This window comes from Sorex fumeus, unplaced genomic scaffold, assembly GCF_029834395.1.
Source record: "Sorex fumeus unplaced genomic scaffold, SorFum_2.1 ptg000187l, whole genome shotgun sequence".
In the NCBI taxonomy this organism is placed as follows: domain Eukaryota; kingdom Metazoa; phylum Chordata; class Mammalia; order Eulipotyphla; family Soricidae; genus Sorex; species Sorex fumeus.
In genome coordinates, this window is record NW_026606244.1 from 807,729 (window position 1) to 831,669 (window position 23,941).

Genomic DNA, 23,941 nt, shown 5'->3' on the forward strand with positions numbered 1-23,941 from the left:
AGTGTTCAGTCCTCCCTGAACCCCCTCATCCCCTTCTGCAGTTCTGTGCTCCAGGTACGAGGAGTTGCTCCTACCTTTCCTGTATGCTCCCTCCTTTGATCATGTCTTGTTGGGGAACAAGTGTTCCCCTCAACTGTGCCTAGACACGTTGCGCACCGGGTCCGGGAAGATGTGGGGAAAAGGATAACAGGTGTGTGGAGAAACAAACACCCTCTGGGAGCAGCCGATGGCTGTTGACTTTATTGTCAAATACCCACAGATTTTATAGGGGGTCTCGGCTTAAGAGGATGGTCCAGTCGCAGAAAGTTTAGCATTTAGCCTATCACCTCTCCAACTCTGCTTTACCCCAGCCCAATCCCAAGCAAGGCTAGATGCTGCGGTTAGGATGACCTGCTAAACATCCGTGACCGTTTCTGTGTCTAGGGCACATGTGACTAGGAGGTCGAGTGAGACTCAAGGCTGAACACCCGGTGCTGGCTGACACTGTGTTCTTGCCAACTTTGCCCCGATACTCCCTCTTGTGAGGCTTTGCTTGTGGGCTGCTTTGCAAGGTCAGATCTTACCCGCACCCATGTCTGTCGCCCTGCTCCACAACCTCTAGTGAGCCCCTCGACTATGGTGCCCGTCCAGCTCGCTTGCACATTTCCATCTCTGTTGTGCATTTGCCTGTTCCTGCATTCACCAGACCAGTGGTTTCCATTCTCTGCACACACCAGCACCCAGGGCACCCCCTGCTTCTCAGTGTCTCTCCTCATTCCCCACCCTCTCCCACTTCTGGCCTTCTGTAGCACTGTAGCACTGTCCTCCCATTGTTCATTGATTTGCTCGAGCAGGCACCAGTAACATCTCCATTGTGAGACTTGTTGTTACTGTGTTTGGCATATTGAATATGTCACAGGGAACTTGCTATGTTCTGCCATGCGGGCGAGATACTCTCGGTAGTTTGTCAGGCTCTCTGAGAGGGGCGGAGGAATTGAACCCAGGTCGGCCGCGTGTACTGGCCTTCTGTGATCACTGCATTTCTCTCTGGCTCAGCCTCTTCTGGTGGGTAGTTCAGAGCAGTGGAACCACATGCTATGTGCTCCCACTTCTTTCCCTTTTCATGTTTTCAGGACTCGTCCACATCGTCGTAGCACATGCCAGCAATTCGTTCTCTCTTCCTGTCGAGTCATGTCCCATGGTTTGCATCTGTCACATTTTGTTTCTCCCTTTCTCTGTTGCAGGACATGGAGTTGTTTCCACTTTGTGGAGAGGATAAATAGTGCTCTCCCCAAAACTCACATACACATTTCAGGGTCACTGTCACTGTCCTCCCGTTGTTCATCCATTTGCTCGAGTGGGCCCAGTAACGTCTCCAGCGTGAGACTTTGTTGTTACTGTGTTTGGCATATCAAATACGTCACGGGGAGCTTGCCAGGCTCTGCCGTGCGGGCGAGATACTCTCGGTAGCTTGCCGGGCTCTCCGAGAGGGGCGGAGGAATCAAACTCGGGTCGGCCATGTTGGCTGCGTGCAAGGCAAACGCCCTACCCGCTGTGCTATCGCTCCAGCCCCACACACTTCAAGGTGGATCTTTTTTTTTTTTTTTTCATATCTTGGGTACCAATGAATGGGATTTCTGGGCTATATGGCAAACATTTGGAGTCTCCAGGCTCTGTCTGATCTAACCTTCGCCCAAACTCGTTCTTGAAGCTACAGCAAAAAATGGTCGTTTTCTGGCCCATGAATTCCTGTCCTGTTCTGTTTGCTCCTGAGCTGAGCGCTTCCATCCAGTGCCTTTCACAACTTGCTGTGTCTTTTCCTTCATTGTCTTAGCCTACTCAGCTGTTGAATATGCCTAGTAATTTGATGGATGCCTGTCTCTCCTCCTTGAATATGTCAGTTGGTTCCCAAGGTCGTCACGAGCTCCCCAAAATTCACGGTAAAGCCCTTTAACCGCTTTTTAAAAATTTGTTATTATTATTAGCTTTTGGGGTCATATCCAGCAATGCTCAGGGGTTCCTCCTGGCTCTGCACTCAGGAATTGCTCCTGAAGGTGCTCAGGGGACCCTATGGGACGCCAGGGATCGAACCCAGGTCAGCCATGTGCGAGACAAATGCCCTACCCGCTGTGCTGTCGCTCTGGCCCCTGGCAGTTCCTTCAAAGCCTTATTGATATGGCTGTAAACCAGGTCTTATTTTATTTGTTTTTTAAATTTTTTATGTTTTGGCTTTTTGGGTCACACCCAGTGATGCTCAGGGCTTCCTCCAGGCTCTGCACTCAGGAATCACTCCTGGCAGTGCTTGGGGGACCCTATGGGATGCTGGGGATTGAACCTGCGTCAGCCATGTGCAAGGCAAGTGCCCTCCCCACTGTGCTATCATTCCAGCCCCAACTGCTTTCGAGCACACCGATCCACAGTGTTCATGGGCGTTCACCCCAGTGTGTGACAGCCCTTCTCTCTGGTTTTAACTTGTACTTGTTTATCCAAGAGCTCAAGCATAGCATCCGCCCCTCTGGGGTCATGGCACCGTGATACAGTCCATCTTTCTCCAAATTACTTCGGTCTGATTCCCTTTTATTCCCCGTCCTGGGTACTCTGCCCCACAGCCCTGCTGACAAGGCTCCTGTCTGTCTCACCGTCTACCCACGCCTTATTTTATAAAAGCCTCACGCACTGTCCTCTGATTGATCTTCCCTTTTCCCTCCACATGAAGAAAATAACTGGGCCATACGCTGCCTCGCTCCTTAAGGATGAAAAACCACATTCAATAAACGGCCAGGGCGCCTTTGTTCCCACTCGGGGGTCCTCCGATTCCTGGGGCCACCCCTGCCCTCTCCAGCCTGGTAGGGGAAACCAGCCCCTCATTCTTTTGTTTATGGCCAATTGCTTATTTCCTCGCAACAGTGGCCAGAGCCAAGTTGTTGTGACGACATGGTCCCCAAAGCTGAAATGACTTCCTCACTTGCCCTGCCAGGGCAAGTCGCATCTCACCTATTCATGGGCTGAGCCTCATCTGTCTCTGTGTGATCACAGATCCGGTTGTTTCAGGAGCTTCGGGCCCTAGGGCCAAGCCCAGGGTACAGTTTTAAGTTCTCTCTTTAGTCTTTAGTGAGGGGCTCCCTTAAGCAATACTCAGGGAACCCTCGGGCCACCCCCAGCTGGTCTTGACCAACTGGACTGGAAGGTTCTGTGCTTGGGCCTGGCCATGCAGTCAATGCTCCTTAGGCCTAATGACTCTGGTGGTGGCTGGGGGTCGTGCAGTCCTGGGGATAAAACCGAGGCCTTATGCGTGCAAGGCATTTAGCAATGGCTACCTCTTGTCTCCGTGCCTGGCCTGACTGATTGGCCTATGGTGGTTCGGCGTGGACTTGCAAGCCTCCGTTTTTCCCATCTCTGTGTGGCATATCCAGCCATCTCATTCTTACTTTGGACAACCTGGCAGGCTACTGAATGTAACCTGCCCACATGGCAGAGTCTGGAAAACTCCCCGTGGCATACCCAATATGCCAAATACCAGTAACAATGATGGGTCTCATTCTCCTAACCCTGAAAGAGCCTTGAATATGGCACTGTTTAAAATCTCAGGGCTAGGACGAAAGAGACTTTACTGGTGCCTGCTCGAGGCAGTCAACGAACAACAGGATGATCGTGATCGTGATCGTGTGGCAGAGAGGGGAGAGACTGGGTGGGATGTGAGGGCAGGTGTGGACAGGAGGGCGACATCCCTGGCCACCAACCAGGGGCATCTGGGGACTGGGGGGCGGGGTCTACCAGGGAGGCTGCAGAGACTCTAAGACAAGCAGAACAGAGCCCCTCCCAGCCCCTCCCCCCCCAAGTATAGCTGTACAGCTGAGCCGCACTGCCCTGGGCAGTCCCTGGAGAGCAGGGTGAGTTGGCTATTGACAGGCGTATTGACTTTCAAAACCACAGCCTTGGAGCCGCAGGGCACTCTTTGACTCCAATTTCCCTTTTCAGCCTCCAATGCCGCAAAGGTTCAGAGGGACAGTCCTGAAAGGCAGGCGCTGGCCTGCCTCCGTGGCTAATGAGGAGTGGCCCGTGGCTCCGAGGGGCGGCATGAAAGAGAAGATGCTGGTGGCTAATGTATGTGTGTGTGTGTGTGTGTGTGTGTGTGTGTGTGTGGTGGTTGGGTGGGGGGGGACTTCAAGCTACGCCGTGGGCAGACCGTGGAATTCTTACAGCCAGACCCAGCCTCAGGTGCTCTCCCGGCGGAAGGGAAGTTGAGATTTGGCGCACCCATGGGACTGGCCCAAAGTTCTCTCTGTCATGAGTCAGGAATTAGATTGGGGGCCGCATTTGTGGGGCTCTTTCCATATTGATTCGCCACTTGTGTGCTTCTCAGTGGTGTCTACAGCATCCTTTGGCCGGGACCCTGCTTTGCAGACAGCACTTGTATTGGATGCTCATGGAGCGTTTTGAGAGACGCCCCCTTTTCTTCATCATTAAGGGTGGGGTGATCGAACAGAGAGACCCAGAGATAGGCCCTTCCTTCCGCAGATGTTCCCAAATGTTCCCAGACCTGGGCTGTCTTCCCGGGAGCCTGGTTTAGTGTGACACCCGTGGGCTGGTCCTCTCTCCATAGCTGGGAACTCTGGGGCTGGGCTCCTGTGAATGCGGCCTTCCTCAGCCTCACAGATGAATGGGTTACCCTCCTTGGGGCCCATCTAAGGAATCTAATCCCGGGCAAGTCTGCGTGCACAGGCCAGAGTCTCTTCTGCTTCTTATGGTCTCACTCGGCCAGAACTCTCTCAGAAAGGGGACACTCAGATAGAGAAGGGAGCACCAAATAAAGGGTGTTGAGGGGATTCTGCCAGGATGGGAAATGCGTGCTGAGAGTAGACTATAGATTGAACATGATTGCCACTCAATGCCTCTTTTGCAAACCACAGCACCCAAAAGGAGAGAGAGAACAAAAGGGAATGCCCTGCCACAGAGGCAGAGTGGGATGGGGGGGATAGGGGGTGGGAGGGATATTGGGATCAGTGGTGGTAGAGAATGGGCACTGGTGGAGGGATGGGTATTCGATCATTGTATAACTGAAACCCAAACTTACAAAAATTTGTAAGTCTACAACTGTACCTCATGGTGTTTCACTCATACAAATTAAAAAAAAAAGAAAGGGGACACTCAGAATGTGGGCGTAAACCCAGCCCAAGGGGTCACTAGCAGGATGAAGGCTGGAAGGCGACTCTCGGAATTCTCTAGAAGGTGACTGGTAACCACGCACTCCTAAAACACGCTCAACACGAGGGAGCCACAGTCAGACATCAGATATTGAAAAAGACCCCCATGGCGAGGAGAGCTACCAGCCTGTGTGTGTGTGTGTGTGTGTGTGTGTGTGTGTGTGTGTGTGCGCCCGTGCATGTGTGTGTGCATGCGTGTGTACATGTGATGTGTACGTGTGTGTATGTGTGTGTGTGACTCTGAGATGTCCGCACACCTGATTCAGGTGCCTCGGTCCCCTCCTCTGCAGGCTCCAGCTCCCCGCTGCGGTGCTGTCCCTCTCGGCAGCTTCAGCTGCTTCCCTGATAACAGTGTTATTCTCTTTGGTCTTCTGGGAGTCTCACCAGCATCATTAATCAAAGCCCCGTGTTGCTTACTCGCACTGAAGTATCCTCACCGCCTCATCAATCATAAAAGCAGCAAAGGGTGTGCTTGGGTTTCTAAGGAAAGCTCTAGACAGCACGGAGAGGGGGGAGTGGGGGGAGGCGGATGGGAGTGGGAGGGGAGCTTAATTATCAGCTGGTCCTCGGCCCATCACTCACGCGAGAAACCTCTCTACAGCTTTATTTGGGTTGTGTCTCTTTTTAAATCCTAGTAAACAGCCGTTAAGCCGAAAACCCTCATTGCTCGGCCCGGGGAGCCCCACTGGTTTTCAAGCTATTATTTTAATAAGGCCTATTTTACAATTAAGGCACCATGGGCTTTAAATTACATATAAAATAAAATGTGGAAATTGAAGCATTAAGTGTGTGACTGCCGTTAGAGGAACAGCAGCCGCTCTTTATGGGGAAAAACGCTGTCTGGAGTGGAAAGAACGGGAACAGAAGGCTGGGGTTCTGCGCCACAGTGAAAATAGCGCGCGTGAGTGTGTGTGTGTGTGTGTGTGTGTGCGCGCGCACAATGAAAAAGACTGGGGGCTCTTGCGCACAAGAGACTAAAATCTGATCGTCCTGGCCAGTGGGCCTCGGACATATGATCTTCTCAAGCACTTGCTTTAGAGCAAAGGTCGGAGACTATCCTGCCATGAGATTAGCTTCCTGCATTGTCCTCCTCTCCTCAGGTGCCAGGGCAACACAGGGCACGAGGCTTGCAGGGACCAGGGCCTGCAGCTCTGTGCTGGCCAAGACAGAGCTGGACTCAAACCCTGTTGGGGTCCCTCATGCCACATTCCAGGATCGTGATCACTCTTTCCCGAGGTCCCCATCATTCGTTTTATCAACAAATGTTGTTGTTTTGTTTTCGAGTGGCACTGGGTAGTCTATGGGCAAGTGAGATCATCCTGGCCCGGGCCTTTTGCCGTGTCTAATCTGGAAAGAGGGGCACGCAATCAAAGGGGAGGCAGAGGTGTGGATTTGTGCTTCTGAACATGGCCAGGCAGGGGAGGAAAAGAGTCCCAGGGAATAGGCTCCCACACAAGAGAAAGCAGGGAAGACCTCCCTGAGGAGGTGATATCAAAGCCAAGGGGTCAGAAATGTTAAAAGGATTCAGGGGCAGGAGCATATCCAACTGGTGCTACAGGCAATGTGGGAAGGTGCTCAGGGTCCTTCAGGAGACCAGTGAGGTTGAAGGTGGCCAGTGGGACAAGGGACAGGTTGGGGAGGGTCAGGCAAGTAAAAGTCAGCTTGGGCATGAGCTCAGGGAGCACTGCTCTCCCAGTTCCTTGGAGAAATAGAAGAAGCTCATGCCCCAAAGGCCAACAGTTTGCTTGGACTGCCAGTGGACACCACCGGAAGTGGGCTCTGCAGACTGGTCAGTGGCCCACAGCTCTCCCCTTCCCCAAGCATAAGTGGAGGCGGAGCAGGGAGCCTCCAGTTCAGCATTTGGAGGTGCAAATACCAGGGTCACTGTCCAGCCCCTGTCCCTGTCCTGCCCCCGCCCTTCTCCCATCAGGCAAAGCTTCATGTTTCCAACTGTTCCCTTCACCCCGAAATATCCAGAGATTGAAGAACTTGGCTGGTCTCGCCAGTCATCTCCTTCTCTTGCTTACAATTAATCAGCTCATTCATCATTATACACAGTGTGTGTGTGTGTGTGTGTGTGTGTGTGTGTGTGTGTGGTGTGCTTTCATCCACCTACTCTTGCTGCCTTCCAGCGTTGGCAGCAAAGTCCCTGGAGTTTGAAAAGGTTTGGGGGAATCCCTCCCCTGGTAAATCAGATGCGTGGCTTCTGTCAGCCACGGGGGATGCCCACGCTCATTTGTACAAGGCTTACATCACTCTGTGGTTCCCTCAAAGAAAGGGTTTCCTGTGTGGTTTGTGAGATGGTGCAGGTCGCCTGATGCATAGCTGTCTCAGCAAATACTGCAGGTGGTTTGCAGGTCAAGTGTTGAGCAAGGATAACCGTGGCCTGGAGAGATGGGGAGAGCCCCTCAACCCACTTGGGTCACAGGGGGAAGTGACTCAATGCAGGAGGGTGGCAGGGGGTGGGGGCGATTGGCCTGGTGACATCTGTCACGAGCCCCTGCGTAGCATGAACAGATGTCTTACCTTTCCCGCGAGGTGGCCATCCAGCTGTACCTGAGATCCCCCTCCTCTTCAAAGGGCTCTTCAGACTGGTCCCCACCATCTGAGTGGGGGGGGAGGGAAACGTGGCCTTAGGCTGGAGCGAAAAATAGCTCTTCGCAGTACAAGGAGTCAGAACTCACCCCAGCCCAGGCTGCCAGGCTCTTCACTGATCCTCACGGAAAAGAGTTTCTGGAGAAGATGGAGAAAGTGAAGGAAGCTGCCTTTATTCGGGAAAGAGGAGGGAAGAGAAAGAAATTCACATGCAGATCAAGCACAGGCCTCTCCAACGGGGATGAAACCCAGTGGACACAGTGCCCCAGTGCCCTCTAGGATGGCAAATGTGCCTGGCTGGCCTCTGCAGGATTTGTTTTAGAGACTTTCTCCAGACCAACCCCACCTGGCAATCTCTCTTTGTAGATAAGAAACTGTGGCTAGGGTGGGTCAGAGGGTTTGGGGTGGTCTTCATTCATGGTCTTCACCCACAGCTCTGGTCTCTGCTGAAGTTTCTCCTCTCCTGATGGGATCCAGCGTGTGTTACCCTCAATGACAATTTTATCTTAATGTCTGTGTCTCTGTGGGTCTCTGCTCCTCATGTGTCTGGGCTTCACTTGGCTTCTTTCATCCACATCTTGGTTTTGTTACTTCTGAAAACCCACTGACAGTACTCAGCCCCTCACCCCCAACAGAAGCCCCGTAGCCCCACAGGTAGTAGTTGGGGCATGGTTGGGGGGTTCAACCATCTGACACGGCTTCCTCCTCCCTCAGAACATGAGCCCCCATGCTCGGGAACAGGGCCATGGCCCATCCCGATTCTTTTCCTTCTTTTCTAAAGTCCGCCTCCTGGGTGGTCCAGAGGCAGATTCCTTTAACCTCTGACAGATGTGGGAGCCTCGTGGAAAATGACCGGCGGCCTCATGCGTGGTTGCAGCCCCAGTGCTGGTGCTCCAGGGCTGGGTGTTTCCTTGGCAACCGGGAGAGCCATCCTGAGAAAGGTAGAGGCCCTTCGGAGGGGTAATGGGCCTGGGAGCCGCTGGCCTGGCCACACCAGCAAACGCCACTGGGCAGGGCTGGAGTGAGGTCCTCACAGGCTCCTGGGGGCCCTTTTCTGCCACGGTCCCGCTGTCTGGTCAGAAGACTCCAAGCGGGCAGAGATGACTATTGAACTGTTGAATGGGTCTTCCACATCCTAAAGGCTGGCTTTGTCATCCTCACAATCCCAGGACTTCCTGGGGGAGAGACCATATCTCTACACTGGAATCTCCTTGGCTTGGTGACTAGAAGGTCCATAAACTGAGGTTCCTTCTACCCAGGAAAGGAGAATCCAGCTCTAGGCCATTTCATTTTTTTTTAATTGAATCACCATGAGATGCAGTTACAAACTTTCATGATTAAGTTTAAGTCATACAATGATTGAGCACCCATATCCCTCCACCAGTGCATATTTTCCACATGTTCCCAGTATCCTTCCCGCCACCCTCACCCCATCCCATCCCCGCTTCTGTGGCAGGCACCTTCCTGTCTTATTTCCTCTCTACTTTGGGGCGTTATGGTTTGCAATACAGATACTAAAAGGCCATCATGCTTGGCCTTAGCATGCATCTCCCATCCTGAGCGATCCCTCCAACCATTATTGACTTAGTGATCCCATCTCTATCCCAACTGCCTTTCCCCCCAGCACATGAGGCCACCTTCCAAACCTTGGAGCAATACTCCTGGCCCTTGTCTCTACTGTCATTGAGTGTTAGTCTCATATTATATTATTTTATATTCCACAAATGAGTGCAGTCATTCTATGTCTGTCCCTCTCTTTCTGACTCAATTCACTTAGCATGATACTCTCCATGTCCATCCACGTATAGGCAAATTTCATGACTTCATCTTTTTTAACAACGTAGTATTACATTGTGTAGATGTACCAAAATTTCTTTAACCTGTCATCTGTTCTCAGGCACTCGGGTTGTTTGCAGATCTTGCCTATTGTGAACAGTGGTGCAATTAACATAGAATGCAGATGTCATTTCTACTGTGTTTTTCTGCATACCCGGGATATATTCCCAGAAGTTGTATTGCTAGGTCATATGAGAGCTCAATTTCTAGTTTTTGGAGTAATGTCCATACTGTTTTCCAAAAAGGCTGGACCAGTTGGCATTCCTACCAGCAATGAATATTAGTCCCTTTCTCCCCACATCCATGCCAGCACTGGCTGTTCTTGTTCTTTTTGATGTTTGACAGTTTGTGTGGTGTGAGATGATATCTCATTGTTGTTTTGATTTGCATCTCCTTGATGATTAGCTATGTGGAGCATTTTCTCATGTGCCTTTTGGTCATTTGAATTTCTTTTTTTTTTTTCTTGAGGAAGTTTCTGTTTGTTTCTTCTCCCCATTTTCTGATGGGGTTGAAGGTTTCTTTCTTGTAAAGTTCTACCAGTGTCTTGTATATCCTGGATATTAAGCCCCTAATCTGATGGATATTGGGTAAATCATTTTTCCCATTCCGTGGGCTCTTTCTGTATTTTGGTCACTGTTTCTTTTGAGGTGCAGAAGCTTATTATTTCCTTTTGAACATGGCAAGCCCCAGACCAGCTGGGGGCCCAAGTGTTTTTCTGCAGAAGTGAACAGGGTTGCCAGACCCAGCCCACCCACACAGTCTCAGAGGCTTCCTTTTCCCGGGGGTATTTCTCATTCCTGCGTGCCCAAGTGCCATCCATGCACGTGGCCACCAGCCCGCCTGGCAGAAGGGGGAAACTGGTGGGCAGGCCACAGGGATGTTTTCAAGGAAACCTGCCATCACTTCCATTTCCGTCCATTGTCTGTGACCTGAAATGAGGGGTTCCAGCCCTAAGTGCACCAGAGGCAGGGGAATGCCAAGGAAGAGGGGGATGCCCTTTGACCCTGAAGCCCTGCTTCCCTGCACCCGGGAGCCTACAAACAAAGCAGGACGCTTCCCCCAAGGAAGGTGGCAATGGGGATAAGCAAATGGCCTCGAGCTCCCCTTCCAGCCTGCAGGAATGCAGGAATCCAGCTGTCTCCTGGGGGTGGCCTATACATGTGGCCCCAACGCATTGAGGAAGATCCCAGCTCCTCATAGTGATTAAAAAAAAAAAGGAAGTCAAAGTCTAAAGCTCACAACTATGGGCTTGTGGCCACAGAGGGCCTGGGGGAACCCTTGCAGGCGGTGACAGTTAGGAGTTCTGACCTTTCCTATAGAGACTCCCTTCTGTGAAGTGCCTACTCCATGCTCATGTTATCTCCACTCCAAACAGAGCTCGCAGGCAGCAAAGAAAATACCTCCCAGCTCCAGAGCAGAGCCCAGGAGAGAGGCTTCCTCCAGCCAGCAGAGTCATCACTGTCTTTCTGGCTGTCAACTTCAGGAGCACCAGCAGAACTTTGAAGGCACTTCAGTCTGGAAACTCCCATCTTAAGAGTTTCATTCATTCCATGTTTCAGAATTTTTACAAATTTCAACCCAGCCGTCTTGCACTCTCCAAAACTTGCGATTCCTGTTGAATTTCTATTGTGTCCAGTGGGTTCAGCTGGAAAAAGAAAAAAAAAAGGCAGGGGTGGGGAGGTTATGATTGATTAGTGATGTCTGTTCTGGACAAAGAAGGAGAAAGTAGTGCAATGCATCCTTTGTCCCTGGAAGAGAAATTTCTAGGGTAATAGGTAATAAGGTAATACTTGATCCCATGACTCGGGCTACAACAGTTGTAGTTGTGTGTAGTGTGGCAACAAACCCAGGAGGGCTGGGGTAGAAAAAAAAGTAGGTAAGTCATTCTGGAAACAAATTGGTCCCCAAACTTCCATCCAGTTATACAAGTAAATCTACCATTAAAATAGCCTAACCGACAAAATATGAAACTGCAAAAACCTACTCAATTTATCCTATTATGCGTAGCCGAAAGCAAGTCTCTGGGTTGGGACAAGTCACCTAGATTCTCTGTGGTATTCACGTGCGCATTTCTTCAAACATCGCTAATATTTCTTCTGCTCAGTACTTGGTAATGATGCACTTCTTGCTTCCTGGAGTTGGGTGAGACATGTTTGTGAATGGATGCGTCATAGCCCCTTTTGGATAAAAGTTTTTAAGAACCACCCTCCTCCACCTCCCACTCTCCCTACACACTGACTTCCGGATAGTAGGAAATTCCTCAGTCTTCATCTCTAACCAAAGGTGGAGAGAGCAGATTATCAGACTGGTCAGCTGTGGACATAGAGTTTGGCAAGAAATAGGTCCCTCTGTGCAGCTACAACATCATAAGACACTCCCTATCCATTTTCCATAATTACCACACCATATTTGATGGGGTTCAGACAGTAGGCAACAAATCAGAGAGGGAAATATATATATATATAATATGCATATATACATATTTTTAGACATATATTCCAAAGCTCACATCACCCAAACTTTAACAACATGCTAGTGATATTCTATAGAATGTCTTAATGGTTTCTGCCAAAATAGAACAATCTTCACACTGATTTCTGTATGAACACGTTTTTATAAGCATGTTCAGTAGTTCTTCATAACAGACAATGCAAAATACATTCTTTCATTTGTTTTTTGGGACAGGGATTAGGGTTTGGGATGAAAACATCCCGAATTTGATGGTGGGAAGGTGTCATGGTAGTGAGATTGGTGTTTGAATATTAAACGTAATCAAAGGGGCTGGAACGATAGCACAGCAGGTAGGGCATTTGCCTTGCACGCAGCCGACCCGGGTTCAATTCCCAGCATCCCATATGGTCCCCTGAGCACCGTCAGGAGTAATTCCTGAGGGCAGAGTCAGGAGTAACATCTGAGCATTGCTGGGTGTGATCCAAAAAGGGAAAGAAAAGGTAATCAAATATTGTGAAGTAACTTATAAAAGAAAAAAAAAGAGAAAAGAGAAATTTGAATCCTTTGAAGTCACTGAAATTTGCAGGTTTTTTTAAAAAAATTTTATTAATGAAACACCATGAGGTACAGTTGTAGACTTATAAATTTTTGTGCTTGGGTTTCAGTTATACAGTGATCGAGTACCCATCCCTCCACCAGTGCCCATTCTCCACCACACTGATCCCAGTATCCCTCCCACCCACCCCCCCTTGCAGTTTGTTTTTGATTACAGTATAGCTGGGTATAACTGAGTATAACTGAGCCAGTTGTGACGGGCCCCTGTTCCAACTGGGAATCTCCTGAATGTCACGGTGCAAGGTAGAGATAAGACTAGATGCTAAGGACCTGTTCTTGGCTAAGCATCCCCTTCTCTCATCTGAAATGTTTAGGAAAAGAATCAGTCGAGGGAAAAATGAAAGTGCAGCCTCCCACTGCTCCTCGTCAGGACCCGGTGCTCCAGCTGAACAAAGCAACACACCGCTCTTTATCACCACCCCGGGGCTTTCTCATCACATGCCTTTGTTCCCCTGTCCCCTGGCATCCCAGTCACTCCCTGCTCCCCGCGCCAGCTGCAAGGCGACCCTTCCAGACCCGTCAGTGAGGCCCTCCCTCCCCTACATTCTCTGCAGCAGCATCTCTGTAGAGCACTTCCTGTTTCCTGGCTTATAGTCCGATTGCCTAAAAGAATGGAGGGACCATGGGCCACAGGGAGAAGTAGAAGGAAGCAAATTCAGGGAATCGTGTGGAAATAACATTGGGGGAAATGGATCCTGGCCCCTCTATTTTCTCTTTGACTTTTGTGAACTATGGCTCTGTTCGCCACCTTCTCTGCCCTGCCTCGTGTTTCCTGAGCCACAGCTGCCTCCTCTGATGCCTTGGGACTGGTGCATTGTTCTTAGAAGATGTGTCCTTGCCCACAAGCTAAGGAAACTGAGGTCCTTCCTGATGAACACAATGCATTTTCCCCCCTGTTGACCTTCCTTGTGTCCCTGTGTGGTTCAGGAGACATTAATGACAACTCCAGGCCTCCAGGACACACAATTGGAAAAACTCAACCGCATGAATGTGCCTTTTGAAGACACAAACAATGCCTCAGTCGTACAAAGGGGGCAATTCAGGATCTCTAGTTGGAAAGCTATTGAGAATTTCATGACGGCTATAATAGCCAAGGGTGAGGGCCTTCCTGCATGGGCTGTGGGCAGCATCTTGGGTCACACACGCCCTTGGATTCAGCCCTGGTGGGGGAGTTTCAGCATCTGACAATTCCATAGGGGAGGGGGCAGGCCAATCCAGTCTCGGAGAGATCCTCTTAAAACAGGTGTTACCTTCTGGCTACCAGGAGTGCCCTGAGCATCACATGAAGTCACTGACTTTTAGAAACCAACTGTCTGAGAAGTTTGAGATCCTTCGGGAATATTCTCTGTTGCCTGTAGAGAAATGGGATTGTGTTCAAGCCTTAGAACAGAACCTCCGCTTGGCTTCCTTCACCCGCCCAAGATGCTCCTGCAGCCTGACTGTGCGTTCTCCCCCAAGTTCATGTTGTTGGAACTGAAACCCCAGGGCTATGGCATTTAGAGGTGGGGCCTTTGAATGGGATCTGCATCCCCCAGAGAGATCGTTTTCACTGTGGGAGAACTCCAAGAGAGGATGGGTGTCTCAAGGAGGAAGAAGGATCACCCCAAACACCCCTTTTACCAGCATCTCACACTCGACCTTCTCCTCAGCCTCGGGAGGCATGAGAAATAAAATTTCTATTGTCTATAAGCCACTCAATCCATGGGATTCTTTTATAGCAGCTTAAATCGACTAAGACAGATGCCAAGGACGAGTTTTGATTCATCCTCATTTCCCTTTAATAGTTTGTCTGTGTTCATCTACTGGAGCACTTATCTATTTCTTAGAATTGAGAGTTGGTCCACATCTTCTGAGAACTCCAGTCTTGATGGCCTGGAGTACGTGATATTTCATCTTGAAAGAAAAAAAGAAAACTCCTTTTTTTTTTCTTCCCTCAATCAAAGGAAGGTTGAGAAGACTTTCCGCTTATGTTGTCTAACTCCTCTCCAGTTCAATTCTACATCAAGGGAGCGAGAGACTGTGGCCTGCTCTCCAGTAGGGCGGGCCAGCAGGCGTTCCCAGCATGGCTCCCGGATGCTCTGTGATCCACACTCAGCACAGGGGCGCACTAGTCAGCTCCTGTCCCCGATTCCAGGAGACGCCAAAGGCTTGCTGTGAGACCTGGAGTCAGATCACTGTGTCCTTGCCCCGCCTTTGACAAACTCCGGCAGTCAGTTGGGTGAGTGAGCTCAGGCTGCCGATAGATGCATCTCCACAGGGTGCCTTGGTTGGCTGCTTCCCCAGAGCCCCTGCAGGCAGCAGTGCTCCGGCCACTTCTCCTTCTGGTGGATTCCCACCACTTAGTTTCCTACCACCCCTGTAACAGACACGTGCCCATCTCCGGTGTGGTGTGTGTCTCACACACGTGGCACGGAAGACGATGGCAACGGGCATGAGCCAGCTCATGTCTGCTCCCCCCCCCTTCCCAACCCCCATCCAGTGATGTAATGCTGGTAACTTGGAATCAACTACCTGGGGAGTCTAAGCACCCAAACAACCAGCAAGCACTCCCCCCCCCATATCAGGACTTCCTTTGTTCTGCTTCAGAAAACCCACTCATCCACTCATGACACTGTCCTCCCGTTGTTCATCGATTTGCTTGAGTGGGCCCAGTAACGTCTCCATTTTGAGACTTGTTGTTACTGTGTTTGGCATATTGAATACGTCACGGGTAGCTTGCCAGGCTTTGCCGTGCGGATGAGATACTCTCGGTAGCTTGCTGGGCTCTCCAAGAGGGGCGGAGGAATCAAACCCGACTCAACCGGGCTGGCTGCGTGCAAGGCTCTACCGCTGTGCTATCGCTCCAGCCCCCACTCGTGACACACTTTTATTTTTTTTCCCAATGGATGAGCGATGGGAGACTCCTTTGTTTCGTTGTCCCCCCGCCCCCCCCTCCCCCGGGATGTTCAGGAACAATCATCTCTCTGCTCCAAGCCTCCCATCTGAGGATGTTCCCAACAGCCATGGGGCAGGGACTTTAAGAGGACAGAGGCTGTGTGGGGCAGGTGGGTCTGTGGCAGCATCTCGTCACAGCACGTGGCTGCTTGCTGGGGACATAGCAGTCCCATGAGAACTACAGTCTCTATGCTTCCAAGTCTGGAGAGGAAACTAGGCATAGTGGATAGAGGTACCACAATGGCTAGTGCCTAGCCTTCCACTACTTCCTCTCTTAGGCTTGCTCAAGGAAGAACTTTATAAAGATGTGATTTTTCTCGGACTTTAAAAATCTGGGGCTACATTGCTTGCAAGTTTGCTGAGCTGAAAGAGAAGATTGACCGTCATTCTGGGGAAAAGCAGGAAGATGGTCCCAAGTTCTTGAAATCTGGTGACACTGCCATCGTTGATATGGTGCCTGGCAAGCCAGGTATTGAGAGCTTCTCTGACTACCCTCCTCTGGGTCGTTTTGCTGTTCGTGATATGAGGCAGACTGTTGCTGTGGGTGTCATCAAAGCAGTGGACAAGAAGGCCGCTGGAATTGGCAAGGTCACCAAGTCTGCCCAGAAGGCTCAGAAGGCTAAATGGATATTATCCCCAGTACCTGCCACCGCAGTCTTAATCAGTAGTGGAAGAACGGTTTCAGAACTGTTGATCTCAATTGACTATTTAAGTTTAATAGTAAAAGACAGGTTAATGATAACAATGCATCATAAAACCTTCCGAAGGAAAATGCTTTGTGGACCATTTGTTTTGTGTGTGTGTGTAGCAGTTTAAGTTATTAGTTTTTAAAATCAGTACTTTTTAGTGGAAACAACTTGACCAAATATCTGTCACAGAACTTTGAGACCCATTAAAAACAAAAGTTTAAAAAAAATCTGGGGCTGTGCTAGCAAGCTACTAAGAGTATCTCACCCGTACAGCAGAGCCTGGCAAGCTCCCCGTGGTGTATTCAATATGCCAAAAAACAGTAACAACCAGTCTCACGATAGAGACGTTACTGATGCCCACTTGAACAAATCAATGAACAATGCGAGGACAGTGCTATAGTGCTACAATGCTATGTTAGGGAGAGGGGTGATTTTGAGTTGGAACTATATAAAATAATTTCAATCTCTTAAAAAGCAAACCACACAGGGACTGGAGTGATAGTCTAGTGCGGAGGGCATTTGCCTTTCATGCAGCCAACCGGGGTTCAATTCCCAGCATCCCATAGGGTCCCTGAGCATCGTCAGGAGTGATTCCTGAGTGCTTCCAGAAGGAAGCTCTGAGTATCACCAGGTGTGACACCTTGTCCCACCCCCCCCACCCCCACCCCCCGCTTGCAAAATAAAAGGAAAAAGCAAACCACATAAGCATCGCCAACCTTGAGAGGCTATAGACTGCCGAATGAAGCCACTGTATGAAGTTTTAAGTGCTCGGGCTGTTTGGAGGAGCTTTGGGAAGAGCTGGTTTTCACCCATCCACCACAGATGTCACTTCTGAAACAGACCAGAAATCATTTGGCATTTAGTGTGACAAAGCATGAAAGTGACCTCGGTCTGGTCTAGGCCACTAGACTTGGGAGCCAAGTGGAATCCTAAGTGCCCCCGCGTGCTTAGCCAGAGTGCGCTCTGCAAATAGATCCGCCTAGAAGCCTTTCCAAGGGCAATTTCACTTCCGCTCATCTCCTTAAGCTTTCTTGAGTTTGCCAATCACCCCAGGAGCTTTTGGCCACATGGCGTAACAGCAAGGATCGAGCTGCCTCCATGCCAGCACCAGCCAGGGGCTCCTGCCCTCCGGAAGATGCTGGTCCTACCCCCCAACCCCCCACCCCAAAACACCTCCACTCATCTCCCACTGGACCTTCCGTTGCCACTATAAAGAGGCACCTCCCGTGTTTCAGGGCTCAGTTTGGCCATGAGGCAAGGCACCCCTGAGACGCCTATGTTTTCGGCAGGTATAACCTAGAAATATTGAGTCCACAGTAGAAGGGAGGGCTCTGGCCGTGACACCATAGTCGGGCTCTAGGGGAGACGGTCCCTGTGGATGAAAAAGTACAGGACAGCCTCAGAAGGCACCAGGGAGGATGATCCCAAAGGAGCAAACTGGCCACCCACCAAGCAAGCCCAAGAGACTCAGTAGGATCAAGGAAGCGTGGTACGTCGGGGGTCACGTGACCAGACTTTTGGCACAGGAGGTGAATGGAAAGTCACAGCTCAAGAGCAGATGTGCTGAGTCACCCCTCACTCAGGGTGCTTCCCAGCACCCAACCGTCTGTCTCCGGAGTTCCAGATGTGTCTGAGTGGGCCGGGGGCCTCCAGGCGGGGTGGCCACATGCACACACATGTGCATACACAGCAACACACATGTTGGTCCCTGCACCTTGAGACACACAGATGTGTTGTATGTGGGTGCACACGTGTGTGTTCTGATTCACATGCCTGCACACAGCTGTGCTTAAATGAGAATGGCGCTTCCATAAGCCACACATTGGAAGGTCAGAGAGGGCATTGAATTCTACAGATTGGCCATCAAGCTGGAAGTGACACCACTGTGACTGCATGTATGCCCAGTTCCTTATCTATAAAATGGGGCAGATCATCTGGTCTGAATAATGTCTCAGATTTTCAAGAAGGGCTAATGTGACAACTAATATGAAATTATTTTGTCTGCACTAGACGTCAGTCTATTACAACCAGACAGCCAGAACGTTAACTGACTCGGTGAGAAACTCTGCTTCCTTCCTTGCTGTTAATCTGGAAATCCTTTACTCCTCAAGGCCAGGTGGTAAGGGGTCCTGAGATCAAGCCCCCGGAGAGCTTGACCCTCCTGGTCAGATCCAATGCAGCCCTTCCATGCAATGTTCAGGGTAAGACATTCTAGAATCAGAAAAACCCAGACTGGCATCCAAACTCTGTTGTTCTCTGTGGTTCTTGGGAAAGCTCTCGAATCTCCCCCAGCTCATTTCCTTGTTTGGTGAAATTTGGCTACTGAGATTTCCCTCATGGGTCTGTGAGGAGTATGGGAACTATTCTTGAACCCCCGTGTCCCTCCCGGGGACCCTGTCTGATACCTCGGGAGGCTAGTTTGGTAGCAAGGCCCTTTGCTGCCAACTTTAGCTTCCACCGTTGCCCAATATCTTCGGGTCCTGTTGCATCAAGGCCAGCCTGTCCCCATATGAACTGGCAAAGCTTTGAGGGGCACTGTTGGTATTTTCAGTCTGCCTATCACTTGGGATTGCCTTGGTTGCTTGTTCATGCAAGAGACATTTATTGAGCACCATCAGTAGGTCAGACCTCATGGTTAGCACTTGGTTTGGGTCCGACACTAGCCGCAAAGCACCACTCTGGTGAGAGAAGGCCAACAAGCACCAGCAGACATGGCATGTTGCTAAATCCCAGCGTGAATTTAGAAGTGCCGTGTGCTGGGCAGAAAGAAGCCACACGTGCACTGTGTACCATTCGGCTTGTGGAGAGTGCATTTCTGCAAGGTGGGTGCATTCTGAAGGTCTGCTGATTCGGGGTCCTTGTGTCCTGGACATTTCTGAGGAGAGTAGATAGCAGGGCGATGACTTCTTTCTTTTAATCACAACAAAAGCAAGCAAAAGCCCAAAATGCAGAAGGGAATGATTGGAGGTGGTGGCTATCTTCATCTCCAACCTTGACTCTGGTGATGGTGTCCTGGGTGTTTGCCTGTGTCCACACTTGCATTCACATTACACGCATCCGTCATGTGTGTCCTTTGGATGCTGTTTTTTTGTTGTTGCGGTTCCTGCATTTTGGTTTGGGGGCCACTCCTGGCTCTGCACTCAGGGATCATTTAGAGGACCATCTGGGCGCCCTGGGAATCAAACCCCATTTGGCCACATGAAGACGAGCGCCTTCCCTGCTGTACTTTCTCTCCAGCCCCTGGAAGTTGGCTCACTCATTTACCTGCATTACCCATTATATCTTAGCTGACTGACTGGCAAGCATGTGTGTAATTTAGAGCAAAGCTGTTTGGTGAAATGATAGAGAATGCTAAAATGCTGTGGGGGTGGTGTGAAGTGTCCTGTTATTTAGGAGGCTCAGGGTCAACTCCGGGGAGATACTGTGTCAGTGGTGATCCTCAGGTAGAAGAGCAAGCCTGAGAGCCATCAAGAAGTAGTTCCCATGGCCTTGTGCCCAAGAGTATTGCAGTCTATCTGTCCATCTTCTGCCTCTGCTGAGTCCAGCACAATTCCACTCTGTTGCCTGCCCCAAAGACTTTTTTTTTTGAGTCACACCTGTCGATGCACAGGGGTTACTCCTAGCTCTGGCTCTGCACTCAGGAATTATACTCCTGGCGGTGTTCAGGGGACCATATGGGATGCTGGGAATTGAACGCGGGTCGTTCACGTGCAAGGCGAATGCCCTACCCGCTGTGCTATCGCTCCAGCCCCTACCTCAAAGATTTGACCAAGCAATAGGAAGTTTGTGTAGCCAGAGATTAAAGGGGGGTGGCTCCCTTGCTTTAGATGGGGTTAACCCTTTATAAGTAGCTCCCATTTGAGAGTTCTAGTGCTTTCTGCTATTTTAGCATCTTGCTCTTGTGACTCTTAGGCTTTCAAAAAAAAGAGAAAACAAGGGGCCAGAGGGATAATCCAGAAGTTAAGGTGCTTGTCTTGCATATGACCGACCCAGGTTTGATCCCTGGCATCTTATATGTGCTTGCCAGGAGTTGATCCCTGAGTGTAAAGCCAGGAGTAAGCTCTAAGCTCTACTGGATGTGACCTGAAAACAAAGTTTAAAAAGGAGAGAGAGAGAGAATCAAGATTTTCAAGTGCTCAGAGGCACAGCCTCAGTCTTTCCTGAAGAAGACCGATGTGGGTGGGGGTTCAGGAGGGGATCGCACCCCACATGGGACTTGTAGACTGAAGCCCCAGAGAGCGTAATTGAAATCCCACCTCCTAGCCCCCAAACTGACCTCGAACACCAACCCCGCGAAGAGATGGCTTTGACGGTCTGGCTTAGATCAGTCAGGCGGCCTCTGTGAGTGATGGACTTCTCAGCCGCTCTGCCTGGTGATTACCAGGTATGGTCCTTTTGCAACCTTTTGCAGAAGGACTTAAATCCTGGCACCTTAGCATGGCAGGAAGTGAGCAAGGAGAGCTTCAAATAGCAACAGGGATGATGCACCCTCAAGGAGCGCTCCTGTGCAGAACAGGGCTGGGCCATGTGTGTGCACGCTCATATGAGCTCCTCCAGGCACCTTGGCTGCGGCCATCAGAAGCAGATATTCACCATTTCTCTCCTCCTGGTACAGGTGAGAGAGCTAAGCATGCACGCTACATCATCAGTGAAGGGCAGGACGAGGGGGAGGGATGGTTGATTGATGGACTCATTGATAAGGGAGCATCCACCCCATTCAAGACAGGGACTGAACCAGCTTAAAGCTGGTTCTAAGTCTCCAAGCCGCACTATGGGAGGTGGGAGTGGAGTCAGGCAGTTCCTCCCCAGCTCTCTGCCTGTCCTTGATTCTGAATGTCACACCCACAACCTGCCTCTGGGCGTCATCTTAGCACACCAACAGCCCTGGTTCAGAAACTCCCATTTGAATCCCAACATGGATCAGTGCCCTACAGAGATGTCTCTGGAACCCAACCATCTACAATCTTAGAATTCCAGAAGCGTGCGGCCGCTTTTGCGGCCACGTGACCTCTTATGATATTCAAAATGAGCAATGGAAAATAAATGATCTAGCGTCTGCCTCTGGCAAGCAGGCTTGAATGGTTGTGGGAAAATTCGAGCAAAATATAATGCCCAAAAGTAGAGAAAGAGGATGGGGGAAGTTGTCTGCTGTGTAGGCAGGGTAAGGACTGGGATGGGGGGGCAGGGACAATGGGGACATTGGTAATGGAGAATGTGCACTGCTGGAGGGATGAGTGTTCAATCATTGTATGGACGAATCTCAAATGTGAAGGCGTTGTAACTGTATCTCATGATGATTCAATAATAAATAAATACATAAATAAATAAAGCTGGTTCACATGCTTGCACAACCCCTTACTCTGAGAACTCCCTTTGAACTTCAGTTTTCTCATTATTAAATAAGCAAGTCGTGGTAGCTAGCCTCTTGGAGACGTGAGAGGATGAAATGAGTTAAACATGCATAAACTTGCTGCCAGGCACCAAGTGAGCATTCAATAAATGTCAGCCAATGTTATCTATGCTAGGACTTCTTCAAGCGTAACTTGGGCGGACTGATTCCCAAACTCATGTTCTAAGTATACTCCTTACGGATTTTCTTACCGGCTGTGGGTTCAGGGTTCCTTAGCTGAGCCGTTAACACTATTCAGTAGGCAACGATGGCGAAATGCATGACGGAGGGAAGGAAGGCCTTAGTCAAAGATGCAGAAGGGAACTGAAGTTGAGCCTCTCATGTGGGATTTGGAAGGGGAAATTCCTGTTCCACAGGAAATGAAATTCATCACCAGTGTTTACTCATCTGAGTGGCCCTAGAAATGTGTCTTCTTTCACAGCCAAATGCCTGGTTTTCTATCGGAAGAGAAACAACCAAACCCTGGCCCTCCCAGGCACTCCTGAGCATGGGGCCTTTCACCCCATTTCTTTGCTTCTTCATTGGTACCTAACACCTTCCCCACCCCCAGCCCGTGCTGTGAATTTCATGGTCGTAGCTCATGCTAGTAAAAACCTTTCCCGCTTGGCTAATGTGGCATTTGTTTGGTAATATGCAGGAGAGAGCATTAAAAATAAATCCAGAAATGGCATCTTATAAATTTGGATTTTCTGTGCCCATAATTTATAGGAGTTCATGTTGGAGAGCACTGTCTTATGCATAAATACAATTTCTTTGTGAGCTGATGATGGAATTTATATCAAAGGAGGTCGAACATATACTTCATGAACTCAGCATCCGCTATTATAAGCTATTTCATGTATAACTGGAGACAAATGATCTCTCCCCCTGTTTGTCTTAACTTAAAATTCAGTTGGTTTGCTTGAATTCATTTCCAAGGCGCGGGAGTGGGGGAAGGGAACCCAAGATTTATACACCTTTAATATAATCAATTCTAAACATATCTTTAGACAAATCATTTAAAAATCTATGCATCGCGAAACACCTCTATTAATTTCAGGATGCACAATTTGGCGAATTTTTATGTGATTTTGGGTTTGTGTGTTTAAGAATAATAATTAAAAAAAATTCCATCCTCTCTTGCCTTCCCCCTCAGAAAGAAATTTTAAGGGAACATTTTGAAATAAAATCCCCCAAGGAAACTATCCCCTTAGACAATTAAACTGGGAGAAGGTCCCCTGAGGGCAGACTAAAAAAAAATCTGTAAAAATAATTGCTGTGCTGGGTTTCTGCTGTGTTTGGCTGGGTGTAAGGGAAGCTGGTGGACTGTGTATACCCGCCTGGAACACACACACACACACACAAACACACACACACACACACACATACACACACACACACACACACACACACACACACACGAGCCTGTCCCTGCACAGAATGGCTGAGACCGCCCTGTGTAACTGCCTGGCCACGCTTGGGGCCTCCTGAGCCAGAAGGGTGATTGGGAGCCTGTAGCAATATAAAATAACAATCAGGTCATTTACAAGGTTCTGTCAAATATTAACCTTCTCTCCCATTCTCCCCCAGCCCCTCCGAGCCCTAATGTGAACCAGGCCGGCTCCACATGACTTTACAATATTCAGGGACGGGGAGGGTTGGTTGGGGAGAGGTCCACATTGCTAGAACTATTTTAAGGGGTTGTATTTATCCCGATATAATGATGTGGGTTTTGTGTGTGTGTGTGTGTGTGTGTGTGTGTGCGCGCGCGCGTGTGTGTTGTGTGTGTGTGCGCGCACGCACGTGTGTGTGTGTGTGTGTGTGTGTGTGTGTTTTAATATTGAGTTAAGTGCCAGAAAGATTGTTTAATTTCTCTCCTCTTCCTTAGGGGAAATTCAAAGGTTAATTCGTTCACCAAAAAGGGGGAGTGTGTTGCTTTTGCCCTGCAGATAACAAAATCGCTGGAGCTGTGGTCAGAGGTGGAGGAAACTGTGGTTTCGGGCCAGGTGGCGGCGAGTGTTTGGGCAGGGAGGACTCTGCTTTGGGTTTTTGTCAGAGTTGGGGAGCAGCTTTGAACAGTCGCGTGGGGCGTCGCGTGGGGTGCCAATTTCCAGAGGTTCTTAGATGCTCAGGGATTCGTGTTTCCTTTGAACTGAGCGTCCCTGTTGTCTGGTAATACTTGGAGAGATCATAGGCCTGACGCAGTTTCGGCTTGTTCACGTCTTCTATCCTTAGGAAGCACCCGGGGC